The sequence below is a fragment of the Coffea arabica genome, chromosome 10e, assembly GCF_036785885.1.
Source record: "Coffea arabica cultivar ET-39 chromosome 10e, Coffea Arabica ET-39 HiFi, whole genome shotgun sequence".
NCBI lineage: Eukaryota > Viridiplantae > Streptophyta > Magnoliopsida > Gentianales > Rubiaceae > Coffea > Coffea arabica.
The window spans coordinates 16,508,132-16,524,070 of record NC_092328.1 but is presented as its reverse complement, the minus strand read 5'-3'; positions in this window follow the sequence as shown (position 1 = coordinate 16,524,070).

Genomic DNA, 15,939 nt, shown 5'->3' with positions numbered 1-15,939 from the left:
ATTATATCTAGAACTTATTTTGGACCGGAAAATAACATGGTTCAACTACACTAGGAACAAGAGTAACAATGTAGCAAACTTGTCAATTTGTACTTAATTTAATAAACAGTCATAAATCACAGTCAATGCTTAAAGTTTAATGGACTTTGGGATGAGAATTGACAAGTACCGTAAATAAAGATGGTAGTGGAAAGTCTTCGGGCGCAATGTAACAACAACGGTGGGGGGTGGGGGGGGGGGGGTGGCGTGAAAATTTGTTGTCACGCCGTCCAAACAAACCTTTCATCTATCTGCCACCCCACGCGTAATCAATAACAATCACCAGTCCCCCCTCGTAGTACCTTATATAAATACATATATATATATATATATATATATATATATGTGGATAGAGATGGTTTTGTGCTATATTCTATCAAATCCTCGCAGGTTTGTCACATTTCAATTTGTTTTCTTCACTATTAGTGAATAGTGTTTCACCCCTTCTTATCATATCATATTGTATTTATATACCAACAAGCTTCGCCAACAACAACTTTCAACCAACACTTGAGGCTGATCGGATGCACTTTTCTCATTTTTAAGCTGTTCTCTCTTTCTCCTGACCAATATCTTCATCAAATACCCCAATCCCAAGAAAACTCCCTCTCTCTTCCCCCCTCTTCCCTTCTCTCAACTTCCAAGAAGAAGAAGAAGGCAAGGTTCAACTTTCTGGTTAGTGTTTACATTGTGAATAAAATGCTTGCCATTAGTTATGCTTTCTTGATCTGCTTGTTCTCGTCCTTCGCATGAAAAACAATAAAGAATCGGAATATGGTTCTTTTTGCGAGTAGTCTATAAGCCACTAGTGTCTCTCTTCTAAGATGAACACGTGGGCAAATGATACTTGAGTTAACGTTTGCTCAAATATGATGAATCCATCCATGCATGTCGTGGATTGGATGTAAATTAATACTATACTGAAAGGTTCTTTCTTCCAACACTAAACTTCACCTCAGTTCCTCGATCATTTGCCATTTTGGTTTCTACCATATTCGAAAATGAGGTGGAAGATGCCACGCAAAAGGGGAAAAAAAAAGAAGAAGAAGAAAATGAGGAGATATTTTGATCTTTCTAAGTAGCATCATAGATTAAAGGGTTGGTCCATGAACAATCGTTTCTTCACATTTTTTGTGTAGCATGGTGGGTGTGAGAACGTTTTCTGCAGTCCAAGCCATGAGCTTGGAGTGGAATGCACTCAAAGAAATGAACATGCTTGTTGCCTACAAAGTCCGTTTTTGCGGCCGGCCACTTTTGTGTTCAATAAACTTGGCATGTGCTAGACAAGCAATTGGATAAAATTTTTTGAAATTCTTTTAAGATATATTTCAGGTGATATATTTTTAGAAATATAAGATTAATTAGGAAATGTAAATAAATATAAGGGAGGGTAGGCAAGATTAAATAGAAAAAATATATAAATGCAAAAAAGAATAATAATTGTTAGAGTGTGTGTGTGTGTATATATATATATATATATATAGTAGGTTAGGTGAATATTAGGTGTGTTAATAGGTGTCCACCCATTGGAAAAATTCATCTCCCGATTTGGTTCTGTTCAATCCAGCTAAATTTCCATATATGTGTTTTTTTTGTTTGCAAATAAACTAAAAATTTTATTTAAGAATAAAGCATGAAGAGTACACAAAGCAGTCCACTGTACATAGCCTTCCGACTACATATAACTAATACCATACTACTAATCACACTAGCTAAGAGAAAAAAATTTCAGGAGCAAAATTTCACTCTAAACAAAATTTCCAATTTGTTTGGTTCTATCAACTTTTCTCCACCTAGCAACAATGCTTTAGATATTCTACACAACGGATTGAATTAACAATTCAATAGTTGCCATTTTGCCAAAAAAAAAAAAAAAACTCCTTCTTTTCCTTTCACTCCACAACGTATAAATTTTTATTATAAAAGCACGTTGGCGCACTATGTTAATTAAAGTGTCTTGCTGAATATATTGAATCTGCCATTGAAGTTCATTAGACCGCCCATATACTCTCCTATACAAAAAAAAGACAACTACTGTATTCTCCCCCAAACATAAGTAGTATAATCACAAGTGAAAGAGATGCCCCATTGATTCATTTGCTCTTGAACACAATGCACACCATCCATCCACTACTATTCCCCATTTCATTAATTTGTCCTTTGTTGCTAATCTATTTTTACATACCAACTACACTATCAATGCATGCATGAGAATGTATCCTTTGAGCCTCACTAACTTGAACCATGGAACCTCTAAATGCTTTGTTTTTAAAAGTTCAACAGCAGAAAATTTAGTAAAAAGAGTCATGTACATGAGGTAAAGGTAGACAAGTGACAGAGAGAGAATATGTCAACCCTCAACCTTCTGAGACCTCCTCCTTCCTTGAGGCCAGATCCAATCACCGTCACTCATGATGCTAGCTAATCTTGCATTCATAGTATTACCAAATTATTGAAGAATATCAATTCCATAGTAATCAATTAAAGGGCTATGTGGATGTCACACTTTTTTTTTGTTTTTAAAGTGTAAGTAGGAAGGCTCAAATTCAAGATCTTTCTCTTATATTTCATTTCTTGAACCACCCAGTTCATTCCTGCCCCATGTGGATGCCACTTACCAAATCATAAATGGATAGTTTGATCATTATCAAACACAGCCTAAATGTGTTGCTAAGCATCTCCTATCAATTAAAGCAATTTCCTCCAAAACCAAGAGGAATTAGGAGGGATGAACACATGCCAAAAGGATTTACCATATAGTATGTTACTGCATGGCATTAAAAGTTCATTTAATCATGTTAAGTTTACTGTGTTTTATAGATCAATTTTTCTTGAAGTGGTTTTTAGATATAAACCGGCGTCTCAATCTCGAATCTTCAAATCAAATGCAACCATAAGAAGTTGCTATATTGTTTCAAAATTATATCAGAAATAATAGGTTCGTGTTCTTGAAATGGAGCAATCATATGGATCCGTTACTTTTCCACCTTATGATAGTTGCTTGAATCATTCCTCTTCCAATGCAAGCAATAACCGAAACCCTATTTCAACAAGTGGGAAAAAAAAATAAGAATCTTATAAACAAGCAATAATGATAGAAAAAGTGCAGAAATCTTCCCCCAAATGGAAGGCAATTCAAACGTGGTTGAGAGTTTAATCTACACTTTCATCTGTCGTCATTACCCAGAAACGGCTCGTCCTTTTTTTTTGTTTTAATATTTTAGAATCCTCATTTTTAAATTCCCATTCGACATTGGTATTCAACTATCAATGAAAAAGAGATTTGATGAGATTTTGGTCAGATGACTAAAATTGAGATCTCAGAATTTAGAGATATTGGATACTAATTTCCCTTTTTCCTTCGTGCTTCTTAAATCTCACCCTTCCTCTACTAGAAAAAAATTCTAAAAAAAAAAAAATGAGAGCACCAGCTTAATTAGCCAGTTGAGTTGGTAATGGAGTAGCATGTCCTGTATCCTTGGAAATCGAAGCTGTACGCATCTCAATACTGCTATGATTACAAATTAAATGCATCCAGTTCGAAAAGAGTTGATGGTTCAAAATCTCTATCTAGTTTGAAAATCTTCAAAAAAAAAAAAAGAGAAACTCAAATGAGATTCTGCCTACTAGCTAGCACTCGCTCTTGCACTTGGGTTGAGGAAACTTCTTGGAACTTAAAGGAGTTTGACAAAATTCATGAAATTGAAAGGACACTGACAAGAGCTGATAAAACTTTCCCAGTAATGCCTCCTTGAAATACAGGTGAACAAATTTGTATAGTCTTGTCTTCAAAATCCAACTTAGCTTGTAAGGATACTAGTTAGATGACCATGAAGTTTTTGATTCGACCCTTGAACTCTTTTGTTTGTTTTTTTTAATCTTCCTTTCCCCTTGTAAGGATTAGAATCTCCCCTTAGACCATAGTAAATAAATATATATATATATCCGTACAATTCTAAGAGATTTGAATTTTGTTTAAGAAAACCCTTCAAATTCTGAAATAAAGAACCTAGACATGAGGGAATAGGGACTGCAGTGCATTAAACAAAATTCAACCAGAGGCCATATCAGTGTAAAGGACTATGGCAATCTGATTTAAAATTGACTGTAATGAGTGAAGCGAGTCAAAATCCTTTTCTAAATACATTAAAATTTTTTGGGAATTTCAATATGTCATTTTGTTCCTTGAGAGCATGTAGCTATGCCATGAACTTCCAAATGCAGTAGCAGTACTTTAACAGTTGGATTCTTCTTGCTACTTAAAAATGTAGGCTTCAGTATAAGAGGACTCGAATTCCATTTTACCGGCCTTATGAGTCTACGGTTGGCATTCGTTTACTACGATATAAGAAAAAGTTCAATAATGTCTGGGAGCCGGGGAGGTACTAATAGTTACCGCAATATTGTTGACAACAATCTTCTTGCACAAAATCGTGAAATATTTATTGATAAAAAAGGATACAGAAAATCGTAAAAAATTTGTGTAGTTCTTAAAAGAAAAAAATTAGAACACAACAAAACCATGCACAAATAAAAAACAAAAGAGAAAAAAAAAAAAGAAACTCACTCTCCTTCACTTTGATGTTATTATTATTGTTATCATCATCATCATCATTATTATTTTAATGGCAAAACGTATGCCAACTAAATTTATTAGTTAGAGAAAAGGGACATAGACCTTATCTCCAGAAGGTAAAAACATAAAAACAAAAACAGAAAATGGGAATCACTACGCTTTACAGCAATTAACACAAATGGAAGGGATTTGCAGTCTATCTAGTCTAAATGGCCCCTTAATTCTGCTAGGTAAGTTTAGGGGTTATACATCACTTTGATACTTTTTTTTTTCCTCGCAATCAAGCATTCTTCAAGTGATGGCGTTAAGGAGAAATAGCGTGCCAATTCTATGCTGCCTAGGTACAAGAACCAAAACCTCGAAAGATGACCATTGACCTAAATAAGTTGATTCAATAATGGAACAAGAAGAGACAAATGGAATAATCCGCATATTTAATCATCAAACTATCTCTGTCTGATATATGAGGAAAATGGAAGGAGAGACAACATTTGTTGTGTGTGGAGACATGTTATTATCATACCTTAGTTCAAAAGGCCCTACATTGGCCACCCCTTCTCTAGAAGTTTGTTTAAGTCCTTTTCAAGTTTAGCCATTTATTCTCTCTCTCTCTCTCTTCTTTGATGTTCATGTAATAGAGATAGAGATAGGTATGTGTAACATATGATGAGGATGTTTGAAAATTTCTCATGTTAGTGTGCAAAAAACGCAGCACACAATGCCACCTTCCGCAGTCCCACAAACCGCCCCAAAAATCCCACTTGCTTATTTTGCACTATTACAGGTTTGCTAAAGCAATCCCACCCCCACCTCTCCTACAGTAGGAAAGATTTTCTGTCACTTTTTCTTTTTCTTTTTTTAAGATATAGTCTAGTATTTGTTGGGTCTATCATCCTCGATTTCCCCAATAAACAAGGGTTCATTGATTTCATTTTACAAGCAGGCATATATATATATATATATATATATATATATATTTTTTTTTTTTTTTTTGAAGGTTAATGATGGTATCTTTTGTGATGGGGTTTTTCCTTTACTGATTCTTGGGAAGGAGAGTTCACACTTAACCACACAAGTTTCTTGATTCACTGCAATTCTTTCGGGAATCATATATGTGGATGTTACCCTTCTTATGAAGTTTGATTGTCAGAAACAACTCTACAAAATGTGGCTCTTGTAACATTGCATTTCAGATTTGTTTTAAGAAAAGAAAAACAATACTTTCTCGCCCCTTAAAAAAAACAATACTTTCTCAATAAAGGTATTTATCTTTGAAAAAGGGGTCATTCATAAACGTTTCTGAAAAGTTAATAAAAGAAATTTTTACACTTTATATCCTTCAACTTATGCTCTCTTAACCAAAAAAGATAAAAATCTAAAGAGTTTCATGTGCAAGTTTAATTTTCTAAGTTAGTCTTCTAGTTCATTCAAACTATTGTCGGATACAATCATCAAGTGTCAATATTACAAGAATTAATAGTTTTCTGTACTAGAATTATTGAACTAAAAAACCAATAGAAATAATTCCTACATTCTATACGCCTATTAACTGTTAAAACATAATGCCTAAAAAATGTAAGTCATAATCACGTATTTAATTGTGTACATAAAGTGATGTGGTGCAAGCTGATACATGAAATCATTAGCCGCCTAATTAAGTTTGAGATCGAATAATCAGTGCAAAATCTACTTGATTGCATGAATATAGATAATTTTTTTCTTACAGCCAGTTGTTATATTATTATGGGGTAGTGGAGCTTGGGCAAGGTTGAAGAAGCAAAAGTTCTTCCATGTGTATCATTGTTGACGATGAAAGAGCAAGCCCCACATTCTTGAAGGAGAGATTTAGGTGTACATCATTATGTGGTTCAAACAATTGAATACCTCGGCTTCATCAAGAGGCGAAGCGCAAACCCACCATTTTTACTTTTAGCGCTCAAGAGATTTTATGGTCTAAGCTGTTCAATGTGGAATTAATTAATAACTAAAAAAATTAGCTTCTTTCTTGCAGTGTCAACTATGTTTCTTATGGCTGTTTTCCTTTTCTTTTTGGGTAAAAAACAAAAAAGCCCTATCAAAAAATGACTTAATGAAAATGACTTATTAGAACCTAAAAAAAAAATTTTATACCTAATTTTTATCAAATATATCTATTCTACCCCTTAACCCTCAATTCTCTCTATTTAAAAAATAAAACAAATGAGTTTTTTGAGCTGTCTTTTGCTTAATTATATCAAGGTATTTTGGTCATTTCGTTCATTTCCGTTAAGTTTAACGGATTCTGTCACCTTTACAATTTAGTTCAAAGTATGAGGGGTCGTGTTATATATTTTGAAACCATGGGAGCTTTTCTATATATTAGGTATACCACAGGGGATTTTTTTGTTTTTTACCCTTTCTTTTTTGAAGAGCCATTAAAAAAGTTGAGTTTTGTTAACAGTAGAGTAGTATTTTATTCCTTCTGATTAATATCATAGTGCCTATTTCTCTTTCTGGGACTCTAATAATTAACTTTTCTTTTTTCTACATTTATAAACAGTCAACTTGATATACACTGTTGGATTGTGGTCACAAAATTTTTTCTTTTTTATTTTTTTATTATCACATACTCTATCCATTTTCTACCAAGAAAGAACATATAAGGAACATTTACCTTGTAAAATGGTTTTTCAGTGCCATGTCAAATGTCAATTCAAAGAATTATAAAACAAGTCAGATTTTGTTGATGCCACCAAAAGTTACTCTCTTTTTTATACACCGTCAGTATAAAGAATTTTTTTTTATACAAATAGGTTTAGATTATGCCACATAATATGATTTCAAATTTAAATTTTAAATCATACATATGTGACATACATCCAAGGTTGCTAGTGTAAAAAAAAAATCACTACATTGTCAATATATAAAAATTACGCGGCAAGTTAAATTTTGTTAATGCCACCAAAAGTTACTCTCTTTCTACGTGAGTTATGAATCACTCCTAAACTATTTCCACAATCGAATGCGAAGTGCAGGAAAATTCCTGTGCTCCTTTGCTTCCGCCCTTTCATTTCTGGGCCAAAGAGAAGGTCAACATTTTAGGCATTTTCATGTCGTCAAAGAGTTGAAAACAATAATATGTTTTTGATTGCATCTCTTCACAGTCAAACTCAAACTCAACTAGATAACAGTTTCGATGCCATGTTACATGCTTGACCAAATGAAAGTGAACCAGTACTTTTTTTGTTGACTATATATATATATATATATATATATATATATATATATATAGGTGAACTAACTTCATGCCCTTTTATTATTATTATCATTATTTTTTGGTCTAAAAGGGTTATTATAAGTAGCCAATTCTTGAGGAAACAAGTGGGTTTTTCATTAATTCCAACTTACCCCATTCATTGTATTTGGAATCTTCTGTGCTATTATTAGGTGCCAAATTCAATACCAATTTTACTTATCACGTGAGGATGAAAGAAATTTAAATAAATAATAAATAATAATTTAAATAGATAAGACAGTTGATATAAATATAGAAGTTAAATAAATAAGATGCTTGACATAAATATAAAAGTCGACCGTGTAAAAGATGTTGATGCAAAAAACCTGCAAATGCGTCAGGACGGAGTCCCCATTAGGGGTGTGCAATGCTACAAAGTGATGCCTACAGTAGGATATCAGTGCTATCGGTTAATATACAATATAATACTCGTTATTTTTGTATTTGAATTTGAAATTGGTACGTACTGAACTGGAAAACCCCATACCGATTATTTCGAATGCAACAAGTGCGCTGGTCACCATACATCGACTATATTACCAAATTATCATATTTGATTTACCAAATTCATTTCGAATTTGATTTGTAATTCAGTGTAACTCGATTTGTAATTCTCACCGCCCATGAATAATAAATCCATACTACCTACATTGATATTCTTTAATTTGTACTTTACTTGACTCCAATACCATATGATGTACGGTTAGATGAAAATCTTTGAATGCAAAGTTGAAATTAAATTTAGAACAACTGAGATTTCATGGTATAGTATTAGTGCTCAAAATTCATGAAAATAAAAAGGACAACGTTGGGAGAGTTTCCCGCAAGAGTCCAATCTGGTTCGAATAGGATTAGTCACAGACCGTAAAACACACGCGGATACCTGTGGGTTATATATAAAAAAATAAAATAGTATTAGTTCTCAAGACTGGTACGTTGCCCAATTTTAAAATTTTTTTAGTCCTTCAATGAATTTATTCTTTCCTTGCAGGTATTATACTTAAATGGTGGTTCATCCATTTTAAAACCAATAAGGAACTTTAACAGCTACTTAACAAAGGATTAGGAGAAATGGTACAAATGGTGATTAAAATATTTTAGGATTAAATGCACAAAATCCTCCTGAATTATTCATGGAATTAGAGTTTACCTCGTAAACTTCTTTTATAGGCACTTTGCAACTCCCATAATGATGTGTTTGGAGAAGACAATTCTTGCTATATTAATTATTTTTCCTTTTCTTTTTTCAGTTCTTCCCTCTTCTTTTTCCTTTTATTTTCTTCTTTTTCCCCTTCTCTCATGCCACTGGCCAATTCTTTTTCTCTGATACTAAAATAGTTGTACTGAACATTTTAATTTTCCTTAACTCATATTTTTATAATTTGTTTGTTAGTTAAATTCATCGTAATAATTCATCATAAACTCTATATCATTACAAAATTCGTGTAACTTACAATGTAAAGCATATCAACCTAATAATTTAAGAATTTAAATACATATAAACTAATTAGATTAAACAATTGCTCAACTCTTCACATAATATAGATCACATAGGAAAGAAAAGTTAACAAGTTACTTATAGTAAAATATATAAAAAAAAACCAACAACATCAGTATAAATTTTTGTTATTTATTACTATTGATAATTAGTCAAGTGATAGCTCTACTTTGCCATCGATTTCTTAGATCAAATACGCTTCAGAATGTAAAATATATAGATCTTGTTGTGATATAGAGTTTCTTATGATCTGGAAAACTAACAAATAAACAAGCTGCCAATGCTCTAAATTACAAATATAGCATGGCAGATAAAGAAAGTAAAAAGAAAATAAAAAGGAAGAAACCAAAAGAACATGATAGGGAAAAAAGGAAAAAATAATTAAGATAGAAGGACTAGTTTTCCCCCATAATAATAATTTTTTTCAAATAACAAATCTTGTATACGGGGGATGGATGTCAGCCCAAATTTATTAATGAAATTAAAAAAAAAAATACAGATGGAAGGGGACATGAACCTTACCTCCAAAATTACATGACTATTTGGAATGAAAGAAAATTAAACAAAAAAAGACAATGTTCTCAAAATTAGTGTCTTCTAACAAAGTATTGACCTATCTGATCGAGCTTCAAATCTCCTCTTACAAGGCTAGGCAGTGTAGAAAATTAATCATAAATTTTATCAAATGGATATAAAACACCTATGTTGGAAAGATGATCTGTTGACTTATTAGTTTCACGTAACAATGAGACACTTTAACAATAGAGTCGCGGAAGTGTAGCAATGCATCAATATCCTTCTGAATCATCCAAGGACATCGATAACTGGCCTTCCAATATCTGTATTGAGACCTTGGAATCTGACTCAATATCTATATTAAGACCTAGTTTTGCCCCATAATATGCAGGGGGGAAATTTGCCCATAAAAAAGGTTAGGGGAGATAAATTGCAACTTAGTGTATAGTTGATGAGGGTTTAATGTATTTCATCCGATATTTTAAAGTTCTTTATTCTAGAGTTCCTTATTCTAGTTGTTAAATTTTTCTTTAGTCAAAAAGGTCACTCAATTAATAAAAATGTATATTTTCGTCACTCTAAACTTATGAAAATGTAAATTTTTGTCACTCAACTAATGTGAACACATATTATTTTGTTAAAAAACGCCCCCTTCAATTAGGTAAATAACCATTTATACTAAAAAAGAGTTCAATGACTACAACAAGAAATTTTAAAAAAATTTAGTAACCATATATCCGGTTAACTCAAGTACCAATAACTATGAAACTTTATACAAGTGCCAATACTTATTTTCCGTTGTACATAAAAGAACTCCAAAAATTTCACCAAAAGTAAACTAGTCATCTTAAATTTTCTGCATGCTGATTATGTACATAATAGTCCGCTAATATATGTGCTACCTAAATTGGTTTAATTAGTCAATTCGCAGATTTATGAAGAACATTGTCAACAGATATACAGTTATGAAGAAAGTTATTAGCGAAACGGTGCAAAATTTAGCCCACAAATGCTATTGTTGTTTACTAATATCAGCTTAAAGGGCACCATTGCTAATTGTATCGTGATTTGGGAAAAGTAAAGCCTCTTTGACCTTCAACTTTCACTGGTGATAATCGCTGTTGTTCATTGCTCAATGAATACCTATAAAGCATGCATGCCAACGCCATGCGTAAGACAAATTGACTGCATTTGTAGAATATTTTCAATTTGACATCATCTAACAGTCAGTTTATGACTCCAAGAAAGCATATTCGCAACCAACTTTGCCACGCTTTCCCATCCTAGGGAAAAGAAAATTTTCAAAGATGTAGGACTTGCTCATCTTTAATGATTTTTTTTTTTATTTGAAGAAGATGATCAGTAGTGATTCACCGGTTATCTCTTTAATGACTTGAATCTGTGACCTACTTATCTTAGGTTGTTTACACATGTTTAAATAAACATACAAGAGGGGATGCAAAATCACATTTATAACAATTATCAATTTTACTGTGAAGGTATTCTCTCCCTTTTTTCTTTTTCTTTTTCCTTAAGTGGATTAGCAGTGAAATAATATGAAGAATGTGAGTTATGTAACGTTCATTAACTAGGTTTATTTTTCTTTTAGTGACAATATAAAAATTTCTTTACATATTGTAGTTCTTTTTTGGAGAAAATAAATCTAGTAGTTTAGATGCAAAGAATATGCCATATGCATATGGACTAAGAGTTGAACTTATATGCACTAAAAGTGTATATATTATTATGTTTAGATGTGTAGTAAATATGTAAAATTTGAAATTCAAATTCAAATTCAAATCAGTTGATATGCATCAAACAGTAATAAAACATATACATTGTCAAAATATAAAAAATTAATTCTACAAACAAATTAAATTTATATGAATTGACATTGTATACACTGTCACTTTTTTTGAAAATAATTTCTTCTACTAGAGGTGTAAGAAAAAGTAACCATATACAGCAAAGGTAATTATGATTAACTCACAACCTTTATTTTAAGTGTTAGTCTACTAGTGGATATACGAAAGCGCTTGTCATGTCTATCTCTATTGCTTTCTTTTCTATAGAACAAGAACTTGGGTTGCATGGAATATTTTCGTGCAATTCACACTTCCAAGTGATCATAGGGACATTAGAAGCATTATTTTCAAAAAGATTATTGTAGTAAATTAACCACGAAACTGAATAAACAAGTAGAAGCTTTCTACAGGAGGGCCTAGAAGTTGAATTTTCAATATGAAAACTAAAGACATTGAATATTTAATTGGCACTTTACACAGGAATGCCTAGAACTTGCAATCTTCCATACAAAGTAAGATTCCAGTTGTCTTGCTCCTGTTTCAAGCACAGGATCCAATGCAAGTTTTTTTAACACGCATGAAAGCCACACTCCGAACAAACACACACAATCACACACTTCAGTTTTGTGTGTTAAAACATGGGTCATTGTGTTGTACTTAGGCACTTGATCAGGCTGAACTCTTTATTTGTTAAATATTTGTTTTTTGTTAGTGGGTACCTAATGAAATCTCTGTTTTGGAATATATAATATTTAACCTTTTTCAGGTGGAATGATTATTCAATCTAATAAATCTTACTTTATGATTATAAAACAATTAGTTGAAGACTCACTAATTTGTGGTCTTCAATATAGGATTAGTAGTTTGTTGACAAAGAAATAAGAACGCTTAACGAACATACATAAAGTGAAGTCGGTAGATCACATAAGATTGCCATGATTTACCAGATTGGGTTGATGAAACTTGCCATCAATTGGTTCTTCTGGGGCCCCATTTTTCTATTTTTCTATTTCCTGAATATTCTCTCGATTAGAGGTGCAATTAGAAGGTCCCTGTAATCAATAGTCAGGGACTCAGGGTAAGATGTAGAGTTGGGGATAGGATTGTCTTTACCATTATGCACATTTTGTTGAGCACAAACAGAATTAGTATCGAGACAAACAAAATGTACTCATTTTTTGGAGGGCCAGTGTAATCAATTTTTATTTCGGTAAATACATCCACTCCCAAACAAATTGATCTGGTAACTTAGTCCAGTGACTGCTATGAGTTTGCATACAGTTGGGAGACTGTATTGAACTTCAATATCAAGTTTAATCTCCTCATCACATTTTCTTGTATAGTGTTCGAATGTGATTTTTTGTATAAATAGGAGTCTAATCAATTCGATTGTTCTAACACTCAAAATTATTTGTTTATTTAAACAAGTTTGAAAATATATTAGAACTTGTTTATTTAGCCGAACTCCAACGAGATTTTATTGAGTCAAGTTCAAAATTTTTTACGACAAACTTTCTAGTTTTGTGCTAGTGGAGAAAACTTTGTGTCCAACTTGAGACTTTAATGAACATCAAACATTGTTTATATTTGATTGATTAATTCGCTAATTAAGTTCAAACAAACTAACGCTTAGTCGAATTTGATTCGAACATTGAAATAATTTAATTCATAACATGTTGAAATCGCAACATACAATCTTACCAAAAATATCATGTTAAAGCCATATTTTAGCAAAAAATCCTCCTTTTTATTCATGGTTCCGACATACCTAAAGAGTTTTTCGCTATATTCCATGATAAGGTTTGGCTAGAGAAGGAAGCACTGGAAAAGCATTACAACAATTTGCAGGTCCGTACAATGAATGGCAGAAATAGCACTCATCCTTTCTGCTCCCATTCACAGTAAACTGAAAGCAAATACCAAAAGGTACTGAGATCGGGCCCAAGGATATAAGTACTTTGCCGACCAAATCCAACTTCTAAAATCCCTCTGTCTTTTTTCCAATTAGCAACATTTATAGGTATTAACCCATTTCTATTACTTTCTTCGTCCCATTGAAAATATTATACCTTTTATTTTAAAATATTTAAAAATATTTGTCATGTTGAACATTTTAACTTCTCTTTTTAATGTAGTCTTTCTTTCTAATCATATACATATTACCATTCAAATTTAAAATTTAAATTTGTGAGGATAAAATTAAAAAAAAAGGCACAAATATCACAATCAAATTACTATTTTTAAAAAATTGAATTCTTAAAATATGATTAAATAATTGAGACGGAAGGAGTATTAGGCAGTGATAATTTTAGAAAATATCTAGCCGAAATTAGCAAAACATGGCCCATAACAAAATGAGTGCTTGCCCCACTCTACTCCAATTCTAGGCTCTTAGCATTATACCATATTTCTCATCATAGGATTGAAATTGTACGAGACGATGTTGGACCATACAGGTAAATTTTTCTTGTGAGTTGTCATTCTGTGATTTAATTAGAACTAACAAGAGCAAAATTTGATTCGAACGATAGCCATGTATTTTTCATTAAATTTCATCTACATATTACAATTAATTTTTTATATACTGACAATATATATACTGTCAATTTTAAATGACTTATAATTATTATAAATCAAATTTCAGATATGTATAATGCATCTATCGTGATGGTATATATATTATTAGCGCATATAAAATTTACTTTATATATTATCTGTGCTTAATTCCTTTGACTACTTCATCAGGTAAAATCCTACTAGAAAATTTATATATATTGACTGTACTAGAGGATGTTACAGTAAGGGCTGTAGAGTTCAAAATTCACAACCAAACCTAATAGAAACACAGCGGATGTTCTATGCCCTCCTCCCTCCCAGTACATCTATGTTTCACTTTTTTCAGTATTTAATTTTTGTTAAAGATGTCACTGGGACAAGCAGATCTGGCTCAACTTTTCTTTGTTTCTCCATTTTTCCTTAGACTTTGAGTTTTATGTGGTCCAAGATTGCTCAACTTGTCCTTCTTTTTCCATTTTTTCCCTAGTCTTTGATTTTTGTGTGGTCCAAGATTGCCCAACATTGTTATATGACCTCTGTAACCAAAAGCTGTTGAATGGAAGCAATTGTTTTTGTCCTCTTCTCATCTCTTTTAAGGATCAGAAACCAGGGTGGCTCCTCGTACAGATACTAATTGAGTGTGTGTATTTGTAAGCAAATATATTTGGACAAATAACTTACAATCCAAACACACTCAGACTATAATTTAACCTATCAGTTTTGAATTTTTACTAAGCACTGAAAGTGGTAAAAAAAAAGGAAATTTTTTTCTTCCCTTTTTGTTTCTCAACTGCTAAGCATGACTTTGAATGTATATCGGTACATGTACTACACTCCTTTTTATTTTACCACTATGACAAGAATGAGATCGAATATTGAAGAAATATACTACCTGATGATCAAAAGGAATTAGAATTGAAAGCTACAAGTTGCTGGAATTCTTTGCAAAACATGTAGGAGTAAAGCTGTTGATCTATATGCAATCACTGGCTGAGTAGTGGACTAATTGAACGACTATATATCTCAACATGCAAGAAGTCAGAAAATTTGGATTCTACTGTCCCATTCATATCCCATGAAGAAACAAGGAAAAATAACAAAAAAAGAAATGTAGAATGCTGTGGTAAGAAAACGTAATCTAATTGCCTCTATAATTAAATTTACTAATTGCCTAATAAAACGTTCTTCTTATTTAACAAAACTTACACTCCACTTTTTGAGACTTGAATTCAAGAAACCACAGCATTTTTTTTATACAAGACTCTAAGTTTTTTAACAAATTTTGCTAGATAGACACTACTTTTGTGATCAGAAAAAAAAAGGGTTAGATTAGCCTTTATGGCTGAGCTAGGCAGGTAAAATTATATTCAATTATTGTATTTTTTAAATAATTTTGTATTACTTGTATAATATTATAGTACGGACTCAAATGTAAACACTTTAAAAAATACACAATCCCCGTAGACACTTCTACAAAAGCACAATCCATAATTAAGCCCCATATTTGTAAGGCAATTGTACTAATGTAATTCTCGGACATCTCTTCGCTCAGTCTTAAAATCGATGTAAACAAGAAAAAAAAAGGCAGAAAAACCTATTTTTCCTGCATTTGAGTTGTATGGTAACTGATCATCCTACTAGAGCACACAATCCGATCGAACTTGACGTTGATATG